A 14,828-nucleotide genomic window follows, 5' to 3' on the forward strand; every position below is an offset into this window, starting at 1 on the left:
ATATGATAGTATAGCAAGAAAATACAAGTGTCGTACCCACAGGGATTTGTAAAGTCACCTAACTAAATCCAATTTTGTAGTACCTACTAGAATTAAAATAACGAAAACAACTAAACTACGAAATTCAAATAATTAACCAAAGAGAAGTTGATCAAGTAATCTTAAGTGCAGTAAATTAAAGAGAATATATGTAAATAATTTCTGAAAACAATGGTTGAAACACTAAGTATCCGACTTCACCATATCAATCCAATTCTATGTCATTAGATAATGTAGTAAGAACAATTCAATTCAGGTTCTAGGGTTCGTTCTCTTTGTATTATGATTATCCGTTAGGCGTCCGGGTGTAACCAAGTATTATGAATCATCAACTTAACCATGGCGTCTAGTCTAAGTCAATAATCAAAACTCCATTAAGTGCAAAAAGAACAAAGAAAACCAAAAGGTGTCTTAGCATGGCTTCTGTATCAACAACAATTCATTCATGGCTGATGCGAAAATTAACTTAACACACAAATTAACCCTCTTTTTGACAATTGTAGTATGGATAAGTAGGGATCGTTCTTAAACCGAGGATTAGGAGGGATTGCTAAAACACTCTAAACTGACTCAAATATATAAAACTAGACTAAAAACACTTAACTAGACTCAAAGAACTCAAAAAAAAACTAAAAAGACTCAAAACTAACTAGAATGACTCAAAACAGCTTAAAACAACTAAATAGACTCAAACTAGACACTAGGAATGACTTTGGACGAAAATTGGTTTTAACTTGACTCAAAATACTTAAAAACACAAACTAAGACAGATTCTAACTAATTAGACACTCTAAAGTAAAGGTGGATTGGGTTTTGGACGAAAATAAGTAAAAACAAAACAGAAACTAAAACTAGACAGATTTGCACGAATTTGGGAAAAAACTATGGATGATGGGCTAGCTAGAGGGTCCTTCTCCACACATGATACACTTGCATATAAAGCGATTTCCAGTTGCTTTTTCAATGAACCATAAACCTCAACACCCCAGATTAATTAGGTAAGCATAAATTAACCCTCAAATTTTTCTTATGTCATTTGAATTAGATGGAAATAGCGCATCGCAATCAAATTATTCTTCAAAAGTTCCCTAGATGAAAGCGCATAATAGGGATACAATCAAAGATCATTAAGTTCTATGAAAATCATAAGTATTGACAAGGCATTCGTAACTATGAAAGCGCATGATACTTATGCTAGGAATTTACTTAACACAATTGTGACTAGCAACCTCCACTACTTATGAATATAAGTTCCTAACGATTAGGTGAAACTCCCTTATATCCTAGCATCAGATTTATGCATGCAAATTAAGTGTGCACTCTCAACCCACATACACAAATAAGTTTTAATTCAAACAGATATGTAAATTGAATTCACAATTTATGAAATTACAACTGGATGTAATCAAATCATATTGCAAGTATAGTCATGGTTTCGAAATTCCCCCTAGCTAAAAGGGGTTTAGTTCCTCATACTCACAAAAAAAAGATACATAAATTTAGACATTGAAAACAAAGAATGAAAACACCTAAAAACGCTCCTGCAATCCAACTTGAATGGCAAGCACGTCCAAGGGTCCTCCTTCTTCTCTTTGTTGCGGCACAAGGTGTGGTTGATGGATGGTGTATATTTGTTTAGGATGATGAGTGATGGCTGATGAGAGTGAAGGGTGCGGCTGGATGTGTAAAGAAGTGAATGGATTGTGTAGAATGGTGAATGAGAGATAGATAATGCGGCTAGGGTCTTTATTTAAAGACTTTAGGGTATTTAAGGCTAGGAAATAATTTAGGTAACATAAATTAAACCAAAACTTAAAGGGAAATAGGAATTAAAGTCAGAATCCTAAGGAAAAAGGGATGTAAGGTGCGGCAAAGACTGAAAATAAAGGGAAAATGATTTTCCTATGCGGCAAGGGAAGAGAATGAGTTTTCCTTGCTGATTTGGGTCCTAAATTAAAAGGGAATGTGTTTACTTGTGCGGCAAGGAAGGATAATTGATGAGAAGGGTGCGGCATCCTGCTAGAGCAAGGAATTAGATATCCCAAAGTGTTTAGAACTCCTTCTTTGTAGCTGAAACCTTTGTAGATCAGGATTAGGAAACTTTGACTTGATCAATCCTTCTTCTTCTTGGATTGCTTTTCCTTTCTTGACTTGAATTAATTTTTCTTCCTCTCTTTAGCTGATTCCTAGCATGCTTTGGTCTTCAATTTCGTCCATCTATATTGCTCCAAGCATAAGCTATTCAATTCATGCCCAAGACTGCTCCAAAATGCACTTTTTTGCATACTTTGTCCTTAGAACCTGAAATTGCACGAAAATGACTTTAAACACTAAAATAACTTAAGGAATAACAACAAGAATGCACAAAAACAAGCTAACTAAGTCGCATAAATATGCTCCTATCAATGGTGTCTACTATAACCTTGTCTCATACATCTAAAAATTCATATTAAAGGTAGCTAATCAATAACATGAACATAAAGAATGATTTAAGCACAATGAATGAAACTAGAAACCCTGAATTGATAAAAGAATAAAGTTAACTAAGACAGAATTATCATGAAGGCTACATCGGATCCCTAATAAAGAATTAGTTCATCACGACCATCAAATTATAATAAGCCATAATTATCACAATCATGATCACCAAGTCTGAAAAGATGTAAAAGAAAACAATGGAGAACCCCTTCAGCGTTAGCGTCTTCCTTAGGTCAATTCGGTAAAACCGTATGATGAGGTGCATTCCTCCCCCTTTCCACGTTGCTGCCCTCTCTTCACGTTCCTCCCCTTTTAAATAAACATCTAAGGAATATGTAGGTAGGTTTTGGTTAGGCTTTGCTTTGCCGCAATTGTTGAATCCCAGACCATACAGGAATCCCAACATTATCAGACTTCGATTTCCTGATCCAAACTGGACTGCACTTCCGCATAGAATTCCTGAGCTGACCTTCTCGCACTAAAATAGGTATAACTTCTTCTAGAAGCATCCAAATCATGATGTCTAACATTCTGCCGAAACTAGACATCTAGAAATTTCCATACATACATGACACAACACCCAGTCCATCCTAATGAATTTTTGACGTCCCAATGAAAATGACAGTTCTGCGCAGCACCTTCCAGCTCTAGTTATAATTTTCACACAGCAACCATTAAATTGTGGATTGAACAATTTAACATTTGATGATCGTTGGAATGCTTCTTGACTTCAATTCTTCTCAGTTTTGATCCTTTTTAGTCTTGAAATCACCAAAAGACTCCAAAGTCTTCTCTACGGTCCATTATCTACAAAATATGCACTAAACACATCAAACAACCAATTTCACAAGAAAACATAGCATAAAACTTAGTAAATATGGGCAATATAAATGTATAAATATTGTGTTATCAAATACCCCCAAACCTATCTTTTGCTAGTCCTCGAGCAAAATTAAAACACGACACAACTAAAAACTAAAAAAATTAAAAAGAAAAAGTTATTTTAGGCCACTTTCGTAGGGAATCACGATGGCACTCAGCATGTGCCACAAGCCTTTAAACCTCTAGGTGTCCCTAGTTGGAGGAGTTGTGTCTCCTGAGGGTTTACCAGTTACGTTACGCACAAACGTTTTACTACAAAACAAAGTTGTTCAAGACATCACTTCCATAAATTAATGAAAACCAATGTATGCCCATCATACTTCCAAAACTAAATTTATGCCTTTAAAAGCCTGTACACCACATGGAAAAGTATGTAGCCAACATCTCAAGCACTCGAGCTTAAAAGAATCCACACTCGGTGTGTGTACAAATTCGCCTTGACTCTAATTCTCACTTGGATCTCTCTCAATTTTCTCTCAGAACCTAAGCTTTCACTCTTAACAAGCATATGTGATGAAGTTATGTAAAGGGAATCAAAATATAATCACATATGAGTAATATTAAAAAGAACGGCAATTTTTGAAAATAGATCTCATGAAAAGAATCAAATACTAAGAACATAGATATTTATCTTCACCATTAAGCAAGGTTTCCCCATAAATCCATTAGGTCTTTATTATGGTTGTAAAAGGCTAGGGTAAGGGCTATGAAAGAAGGGATAAGGAACAACTAGAACTTGAGATATACCAAGATTTTTTTCATATGTAGTTTAGCTAGGCCTCATTTGAAACTTGATGTGTGATTTTTGGCGTCCAGGACTCATGTAATGAGAAAGGAACAACTTCTAGTCTATCTAATTTCTTTGATTTTTTTTTCTTTTCTCCTTTCCTTTTCTCGTTTCTTTTTTTTATATTTTATTTTCTTCTTTTGAATGCTAGAAATTGCTAAATAATGATACGACACATGGTACCTCGGTACACGCCCCTTCCTTGATGTAGAGCTCAACCCTTATTTTTGTTTTCGTCATCTTTGTATCTCCCAAGCTATAGGGTATGGCTACAATCGCGCAAAATAGGAAGAGTTTAATGTGGGTGATGAGATGAAAGAATTGGCTAAGTGTTTGGCTTCAAATGGGATATTGGCACACACAAAAGGGAGGGAATAAGGCCATTTAGTGGTGGAAACATGCATAGCCTAACTTCATTTTTATAGTTCCATCTAACCCAATGGCAAGAATACCCAACATAGAGAAAAGTTCTTTAGTATCCAATGCAAATTAGTATTTATGAGATCGTAAAAATCAAAGAAAGAATTTGAAGAAGTGTTTAAGAGTAGAAACAATAAAACACTCTCAACAAAAGCGTAGGCTCAAAATCTCACAAGGGTAGTCTCCACTATTTCTCCACATCATCCGAACATAGACATTTTATCCACCAAAACACTTGAGATATGGCATAAAGAATGAGTAAAAGTGTGATGCACAGACCTCCTAGGCAATCCTTTAGTCAAGGTAGAATGATTTAGCACATCTATACATTGCCATTAATAAATTAAAGTGACACCTCTAACATCTCATGTTACCAATCCTTTTCTTTTTCTTCTTCTTTTTTTTTTTTCGCTTTTCTTTAAACCCCACCCATGATTAATTTAATTGTAGGTCATCATCCTAAGCAATTTCTCATCTATGACTATAACAACAAGACAACATAGAGCAATTATACAAAGGAAAATGATACACATGTCGTGGCTTCACATTGTGGAGGAATAATAGCTCCAATCTCTTTTGTATGATGGCACACACATGTAGCACAAAACCAGTAGAGTCGTAGCAACATTCCTTTGTTCTCTAACTCCAAAATAAAAACAAAAATAAAAATCAGAAAAACAAATTTTTTTTCCACCCCCAAACCTAAACTAAACATTGTCCTCAATGTTTATGACAAGAAAATTATGCAATGAGTAGAGAAGGTATTGACAATATGGAAATACAAACAAATACAAAAACAAAAATAAAAGAACGAAGTTACCGAGGTGGTGGGTTGCCTCCCATCAAGTGCTTTAGTTAACGTCTAGGCAAGACAGAATGCACGATCTAAGGCTTGATCAAGTCAAGGAAATCAACCACGTCAGCTATAGGAGTGTTGGCCAAATATGGTTTCTATCAATGGCCGTTCACCTTGAAAGTATTTCCACTCTTTGTGTTCTCAATTTCAACAGCTTCGTAAGGGAATACTTGGCTTACTTTAAAAGGTCCAAGCCACCGAGATTTCAATTTTCCTGGAAAAAGACGTAAACGTGAGTCATAAAGCAACACTTGCATACCTTGCTTGAACTCTTTCCTTTGCAGCATTTTGTCATGGTACAACTTGGTCTTTTCTTTGTAAATTTTTGCATTTTCATAAGCCTCGTTCCGAAGCTCGTCTAACTCATTTAGTTGCAACTTCCTAGCATCTCCGGCTTTACTCATGTCAAAATTTAATTGCTTAATTGCCTAGTATGCTCTATGCTCCAATTCCACTGGCAGGTGGCAAGCTTTTCCGAAAACAAACCTGTAAGGGCTCATTCCAATCAGAGTTTTGTACGTCGTTCGATATGCCCACAAGGTGTCGTTCAATTTTAAGGCCCAATCTTTCCTTGTAATTTTCACAGTCCTTTCCAAAATGTACTTAATTTGCCGATTACTGACCTCAACTTGTCCTGAAGTTTGAGGGTGATATGGTGTTGCTATTCGATGAGTGATGTTGTATTTCTTGAACAATGCTGCAAAAGCTTTGTTACAAAAGTGACTTCCCCCATCACTAATTATGGCTCTGGGGGTCCCAACTCTAGTAAATATCATGCCCTGCAAAAAGCCAAGCACAACCTTACTATCATTAGTTTTAGTTGCAATTGCCTCAATCCATTTAGATACATAGTCCACAACAACAAGAATATGTAGGAAAGGGACCCATAAAGTCTACACCCCACACATCAAATAATTCTACCACCAGATTTTTGGTTAGCGGCATCTCAATCCTTTTGCTTATATTTCTTGATCGTTGGCACCTGTCACACTTAACACAAAAATTATATGAATCTTTGAATAACATAGGCCAAAAGAAACCGGATTGCAAAACCTTAAGAGTTGGCTTTTTGGCACCAAAGTGTCCTTCGCAATTTAGTTCATGGCTGAATTGTAAGAGACTCTGCTGCTCACTTTCTGGAACACAACGCCTTATTATTTGATCAGGACAACATTTAAATAAATAAAGGTCATCCCAAAAATAATGCTTAACCACAAACATAAATTTCTTCTTTTCCTGTGAGGTTAGATCAGAACGGATAATATTACTCACTAAGTAATTAACAATATCTGCATACCAGGGCTCTTCCCCATGGATTGAGAAGAGTTGTTCATCAGGAAAAACTTCATGAATGGGTGGTACACCATCTTGATTTTGTACTTCATTGCCATCTACCTCCACTAGCCGAGAGAGGTGATCTGCCACGACATTTTCGCATCCTTTTTTGTCCCTGATTTCCAAATTAAACTCTTGTAACAATAAAATCCACCTAATCAATTGAGGCTTGGCATCCTTTTTGTTAGTAAATACTTAAGAGCAGCATGATTGGAACAAACAATAACCTTTGACCCAATTAAATATGAACGAAACTTTTCCAAGGTAAAGACAACAGCCAACAATTCTTTTTCAGTGGTGGAGTAATTTAACTAAGCATCATTCAATGTGCGACTAGCATAATAGGTAGCATGAGGCAAGTTACTTACATGTTGTCCAAGAACTGCACCTATAGCATAATCAAATGCATCACATATTAATTCAAAAGGAAGAGACCAATTTGGTGACATAATGATAGGTGCTGATGTTAATTTCTTTTTCAAAGTATCAAAAGCATCATGGCAGCTTTTATCAAAATTAAAAACATCCTTGGCTAAGAGATTACAGAGGGTACAACTAATTTTTGAGAAATCTTGGATGAAACGCCTATAGAAACCTGCATGACCAAGAAAGCTTCGCACACCCTTAATAGAAGTGAGAGGTGGCAACTTAGCAATTAAATCAATTTTTGCCTTGTCGACTTCAATACCTTTATTAGAAATCACATGGCCTAGAATAATACCTTTCTTTACCATGAAGTTGCTCTTTTCCCAGCTTAAGGTTAGATTTTTCTCAAAGCATCTTTTAAGCACCAAAGTTAAATTATCAAACGAAGTGCCAAAAATAGAAAAATCATCCATAAATACCTCGATACATTTTTCAATCATGTCAGAGAAAATTGACATCATACATCTTTGGAAAGTGGCAGGGGCATTACATAGGCCAAAGGGCATCCTACAATATGCGAAGGTACCAAATGGGCATGTAAAAGTCGTCTTCTCTTGATCTTCTGGTGAAATTGGTATTTGATTATACTCTGAAAAACCATCAAGAAAACAATAGTAAGAATGACCGACTAGGCATTGAAGCATTTGATCAATAAAAGGTAAAGGAAAGTGATCTTTTCTAGTGACAAGTTTAAGCTTTCTATAATCAATGCAAACCCTCCAACCCGTAATCACTCTTGTCGGCACAAGCTTATTATTGTCATTCTTCACAACCGTAATTCCAGATATTTTGGAACCACTTGAACCGGGCTCACTCACTAGCTATCTAAAATGGGATAAATAATTCCCACATCTAGTAGTTTAAGAACCTCTGTGTGGACCACCTCCTTCATATAGGGATTCAATCTTCTTTGAGCTTCACTTGTTGGCTTGGCACTTTCTTCCAATAAAATTTTATGCATGCAATTGGTTGGACTAATTCCTTTTATATCAGCGATGGTCCATCCTATGGCAGTTCTATGCTCCCTTAAGACTCGAAGTAATTTCTCCTCTTCTAATGAAGTAAGATCAGAGGCTATGATCACTAGAAGAGTCTCATGATCTCCAAGGTATATTTGAGGGTGGACGGAAGTGGTTTTAATTCTAACTTAGGTGGGGACATAATGAAAGGGACCAATTTGGGTTTGGAAGGCTCAAGAATCTCATTTGGGTTAGCATTAGGAGGGTATGGCAGTGCACTATTTAAGGTTGCCATGAACTCCCTTATATCTTTATCATCATGCCAATCTTCTTCTCTTAATGTTAAAGCTGCTTCCAATTTATCTTCCACTTTATTCTGCATAAAATTAGAAAAAAACAACCGAATCCAAAGTGTCAATCGAGAAACAATCATATGAATTAGAAGGATAAGATAGAGAATCAAACACTTTAAATTCCACGGTCTCATCAAGGACTATCATGGTGAGCTTGCCATTTTGAACATCGATGATTGTCTTGGCAGTTGCCATGAATGGACATCCAAGTAAAATAGGCAATTCCTGATCATGAATTGGTGCGTCCTCCATATCTAAGACAACAAAATCTACAGGAATAATTAGTTTATCGACTTGTACTAAAATATCCTCTACAATACCTCTGGGATATTTAACTGAATGGTCAGCAAGTTGTAAAGACATTGTTGTAAGCTTCAACTCCCCTAATCCCAATTGAATGTATATTGAGTAAGGCATTAAATTTATGCTAGCCCCTAAATCTAGCATGGCTTTTTCAAGCTTCCAGGATCCTTCAATTTAGGTGGCAATTTCTTTTGAAGAATTGCACTTACCGTTTCCGATACCATTACCTTTTCATGCGGTTCAAACTTACACTTATAAGTATTAAGTTCCTTGAAAATTTTTGCATAGGCCGGCATATTCCTAATCATATCAAGCAAAGTTAAGTTCACATTAACTTTAGATAATATATCATAAATTTTAGCAAAAGACTTATCCGCTTTTATTTAAGCGGCTTAGAAATGGAACAGGTGGAACATAAGGCTTTGATGCCTTGTGAAGATTGGATGCAGATAAAGGTGGCTGCTCATTGACTTGCATGTCTACTTTTGGATTGCCACCCGTGAGTTTCTTTGATGGCTCCTCCTCCATTTCTTTTTCTTTAACTTTTTCACGTACATCATTGAGTAACACATCATTAGATTTAGAATTTCATTCAGTATTAATTACCTTACCACTTCGAAGTATTGTTATCGCCTTGGCTTGCTCCAGTTGGCTGGGGAATTTGCCAGGAACATGGCTTCGCATAGCATCTGCAATATGTTCAACTTGTACTTCTAGCTTCCTTAAAGAGGCCTCTTGTTGTTGAAATTTTTGTTCATTGTTTTGTTGTCTATTTTGGCATACTTGTATAAAATTATTCAAAGTGTCTTCTTATGAAGGCTTTCTTTGCTGGAAAGAAGAGCTAGCTTGATTTTGATTTTGGTTATTATTCCATGAAAATTAGGATGAAATCTGCAACCAGTATTATAAGTATTTGGAAAAGGATTAAATTTAGATTTCTGATTATAGGTGTTCATCATATTTGCTTCCTCTTGTAAATATTCTGGAAAAGCCTCTCTAAACGGACAAACATTAGAGACATGACCAAAAATACCCCATATTGCACATACCTCACTAGGGGCCCATCCATTATTCATGACTACATTGCTCAATGTTTTGATTTGTTTGGTTAAGTCAGTCATCTGCATAGCAAGGTCATTATTAGGACTGATTTCATAAATGCCTGAATGCTTACCCCTAACACTTTTTTGCTGAGAATTTGCACCAAGCAACTCATATAGCTCATAAGTTTGTTGTGCAATTTTTTCACCCATAGCACCACCTACAGCATTATCAATAGTAACCTGACAGGTTGGGTTAATCCATCATAGAAAAATTGATTTTGTAATTCTAAAGGATAATGATGATGAGGACATTGGATTAAAAGCATTTTAAAGCATTCCCATGCTTCATGGAACAGCTCACCCTCCATTTGGGAAAAAGTGGCGATCTTGCTCCTGAGTTTAGTAGTCTTCTGACGTGAATAAAATTTTCCAACAAACTTATTATAAATTGCTTCCCATGTTGCAAGTGATCTAGGTGTCAAAGACATATGCCATTGCTTAGCTTTGTCCTTCAAAGTATATGGAAAACATCTCATCCGCAATTGATCTTCACTTAATCCCTGCAAAGAAAAAGTTTGAATTGTAGCATAAAAATCACGAATGAATGATAAAGGATCTTCAATAGCAACACCATAAAAAGAAGGAAGCATATTATAATGAATATTTTTCAACTCATAATTTCTAGCAATAGCATCTAATAAAATGCATGATGGTGATGTTTCAACAATTGGGCATACAAATTCTTTCATGGGGCGTGGATTTGCATCTGCCATCTCCTTTTGGATGTCTTCAACGTCATCTTCTCTCTCCTCTAATTCTAATGTGGATGTTTGGCTATGACTAGAATCAACATCACGATCCAATGTTTCTCCTTCTCGGTGTTTATCACATCTCAACCCGAGGTCCACCATATCCCGGGCTCGACTCCACCGTAGCACGATATTGTCCACTTTGGGCCCCGACCATGCCCTCACGGTTTTGTTTCTGGGAACTCATGTGAGTAGAACTTCCTAGTGAGTCACCCATCCTAGGACCAATCTCGTTCAAACTAACTTAACTTCGGAGTTCCGATGGAACCCGAAGCCAGTGAGTTCCCAAATGGCTTTATGCTACATGGAGGTAGGTATGTACATATAATGCATAGAGGATCCACTCCCCTGGGTGATGTGGGATCTAACAATCCACCCCCTCCCCGACGTCCTCGTGCCCCTAAGAGGGGTGGATTGTTAAATCCCACATCACCCAGGGAAGTGGATCCTCTATGCCTTATATGTACATACCTAAGGTCCTCGTCGGCACACTCGTACCGAACGGCATAGTGGCTCTAATACCATTCTGTCACATCCCGCGCTCAACTCTGTTGTAGCACGATATTGTCTGCTTTGGGCCCCGACCACGCCTTCAAGGTTTTGTTTTTGGGAACTCACACGAGCAGAACTTTCCAGTGGACCACCCATCCTAGGACCGTTCTCACTCGAACTCGCTTAACTTTAGAGTTCTGATGGAACTCGAAGCCAGTGAGTTCCCAAAAGGCCTCGTGCTACATGGACGTGGGTATGTACATATAAGGCATAGAGGATCCACTCCCCTGGGCAATGTGGGATCTAACAGCGTTTTTTTGTATCTCTTCATATTCGATCAATGTTATCGTCAATGGGCAAGAGATCTCCATCTTGTTATCGACAACCTTGCATTCACTACCTACAAAAATAAATAAATTTTGAACAAATAAAATAAACAAATTCAGAGGATACACAACTAGAAATAATTAGATGGGACTTTAAAACAAATCCTCGAGAACGGTGCCAGAAACTTGATGAACAAATTATATTTCTCGCAAGTGCACGAATTGATATGATAGTATAGCAAGCAAATACGAGTGTCATACCCACAGGGATTTGTAAAGTCACCTAACTAAATCCAATTTTGTAGTACCCACTAGAATTAAAATAACGAAAACAACTAAACTACGAAATTCAAATAATTAACCAAAGAGAAGTTGATCAAGTAATCTTAAGTGTAGTAAATTAAAAAGAATTTAAGTAAATAATTTCTTAAAACAATGGTTGAAACACTAGGCATCCGACTTCACCATATCAATCCAATTCTATGTCATTACATAACTTAGTAAGAACAATTCAATTCAGGTTCTAGTGTTCGTCCACTCTTTATCATGATTATCCGTTAGGCGTTCGGGTGTAACCAAGTATTCTTAATCATCAACTTAACCATGGCATCTAGTCTAAGTCAATAATCAAAAATCCATTAAGTGCAAAAAGAACAGAGAAAACCAAAAAGTGTCTTAGCATGGCTTCTGTGTCACATCCCGACCCGGGCCCCCACCACATCCTGGGCTCGACTCCACCGTAGCATGATATTGTCCACTTTGGGCCCCGACCACCCCCTCACGGTTTTGTTTCTGGGAACTCACATAAGAACTTTCCAGTGGGTCACCCATCCTGGGAATGCTCTCGCGTGAACTCGCTTAACTTCAGAGTTCTTACGGAAACCGAAGTCAGTGAGCTCCTAAAAGGCCTCATGCTAGGTAGATATGAGAATATACATATAAGGCTTATAGGATCCTCACCCCTGGACGATGTGGGATCTTACAGTCTGCATCATCAACAATTCATTCATCCAAGAGAGCTATCTCAAGGCTAAGCATATGGTGTCTACTACAACCTTGCCTCATACATCTAAAAATTCATATGAAAGGTAGTTGATGAAGTGTTTTCCTCTCCCTTTCCACGTTGTTGCCCTCTCTTCAAGTTCATCCCCGCTTAAATAAACATCTAAGAAATATATTGGTAGGTTTTGGTTAGGCTTTGCTTTGCCGCAATTGTTGAATCCCAGACCAAACAGGAATCCCAACATTATCAGACTTCGGTTTCCTGATCCAAACTGGACTCCACTTCCGCGTAGAATTCCTGAGCTGACCTTCTCACGCTAAAACAGGTATAACTTCTTCTAGAAGCATCCAAATCATGATCTTGAACATTATGCCGAAACTAGACATCTAGAACTTTCCATACATACATGACACAACACCCAGTTCATCCTAATGAATTTTTTACGTCCCAATGAAAATGACAGTTCTTCGTAGTACCTTCCAACTCCAGTTATAATTTTCACACAGCAACCATTAAATTGTGGATTGAACAATTTAACATTTGATGATCGTTGGAATGCTTCTTGACTTCAATTCTTCTCAGTTTTGATCCTTTTTAGTCTTGAAATCACCAAAAGACTCCAAAGTCTTCTTCTCTACGGTCCATTATCTACAAAATATGCATTAAACACATCAAACAACCAATTTCACAAGAAAACATAGTATAAAACTTAGGAAATATGGGCAATATAAATGTATAAATATTTTGTTATCAAATACCCCCAAACCTATCTTTTGCTTGTCCTCGAGCAAAATTAAAAAACAACACAACTAAAAACTAAAAAAAAATAAAAACAAAAAGTTATTCTATGCCACTTTCGTTGGGAATCACGATGGCACTCAGCATGTGCCACAAGCCTTTAAACCTTTAGGTGTCCCTAGTTAGAGGAGTTATGTATCCTGAGGGTTTACCAGTTACGTTACCCACAAACGCTTTACTACAAAACAAAGTTGTTAAAGACATCAATTCCATAAATTAATGAAAACAAATGTATCCCATCAAACAAACGACAATTTTCTTCTTCATTTCCCTTAGGGGTACGGCTTCAGCCCACTTGGAGAAGTAATCCATTGTGGCTAGGATGTAGGCCTCTATGGCAAATGATTTTGGTGCGATTGGTCCCACGACATCCAATCCCCATGCATCAAATGGCCATAAAGCAACCGTAGGGTGTAATGGCTTAGGCGGTTAATGTATAAAGTTGGTGTGGAACTGGAAGGCTTGGCACTTTCTGGCATGTTCCTTGCAATCCTTCACCATGCTTGGCTAGTAGTAGCATATCCTTTTGAGCTAGAAGTGCAGCTTTGGTCCAGATTGTTGTGCTCTGCATATGCCTGAATGTGCTTCTTCCATGGCTTGATTAGCTTCTTCCTCACCTAGACATCTTCATTCAAAAGAGCGTCGGTAGAGTGTTCCTTTGTAGTAGAGAAAGCGCGGTGCTCGTCGACGTATTTTATAGCGGTGTCTAGGATCGTCTAGAAGCTTTCCATGCTCTAAGTAGTCGATTAGTGGTTATGTCCACTCTTTAGTGTCGCTTGGAAGTATTGAGATGACGTTTGTATCATCCAGTAGCATTTCAGTGACGAGTGGGATCACCCATCTTTGGCAAACTGGCACATCTGCATTTTTGTCTTCTCATAGTGCCATACTTGGTTAAGTTAGTGAGAGTGTCTGCCATTTGATTTTCTTTTCTTGGCACATGTTCTAGCGTCATGGCATCGAACTTTCGGAGTAGTTAAGTTGCTAGTCGGAAGTATGGGACAAGATCATCTTTCCTCTTTCCTTAATTCATATTCAATCAAGAGTTGATTGATTATGAGCTTGGAGTCACCATACACTTCTAGCGTTGTGATTTCCATGTCGATCACCATTTAGAGTCCGGTAATTAGCGCTTGGTATTCAGCGACGTTGTTAGAGCATAGCTCGCTTAGCCAGAAGGAATATGATAGTATTTGTCTTTGTGGTGACATGAATACTACTCTTAACCCCTCTCCGTCTGTTCATGTGGATCCGTTGAAGAACATTGTCCATGTCGGGAAGATGTTGACATAGAACACCTCCTCATCAGGCAAGTCATTTGAGATTTTCCAATCGGCTAGGATTAGATGATCGGCGAGGAAGTTTGCAAGCGCTTATCCCTTGATGGCTTTAGTTGGAACGTAGATGATTTCGTATTGATTGAGAAACAACTCCCATTTCACTAGTCGCCCTGTCAAAACTGGCTTGGACATGACGTATTTGATTGGGTCAGCTTTGGCAACCAAGTGGATGGTGTAAG

The 14,828-nt window shown here is 37.6% G+C and overlaps 1 non-coding gene across 1 annotated transcript; it reads left to right on the forward strand.

The window, feature by feature from the left end:
• The first annotated feature begins 10,175 nt into the window (after positions 1-10,175).
• LOC114822815 (small nucleolar RNA R71) lies at positions 10,176-10,282 on the forward strand. The gene has a single exon (XR_003771007.2). It is a non-coding gene; the product is annotated as a small nucleolar RNA R71 (small nucleolar RNA).
• The last annotated feature ends 4,546 nt before the right edge of the window (positions 10,283-14,828 follow it).

Source organism: Malus domestica, chromosome 17 (genome assembly GCF_042453785.1).
Source record: "Malus domestica chromosome 17, GDT2T_hap1".
Lineage (NCBI taxonomy): Eukaryota > Viridiplantae > Streptophyta > Magnoliopsida > Rosales > Rosaceae > Malus > Malus domestica.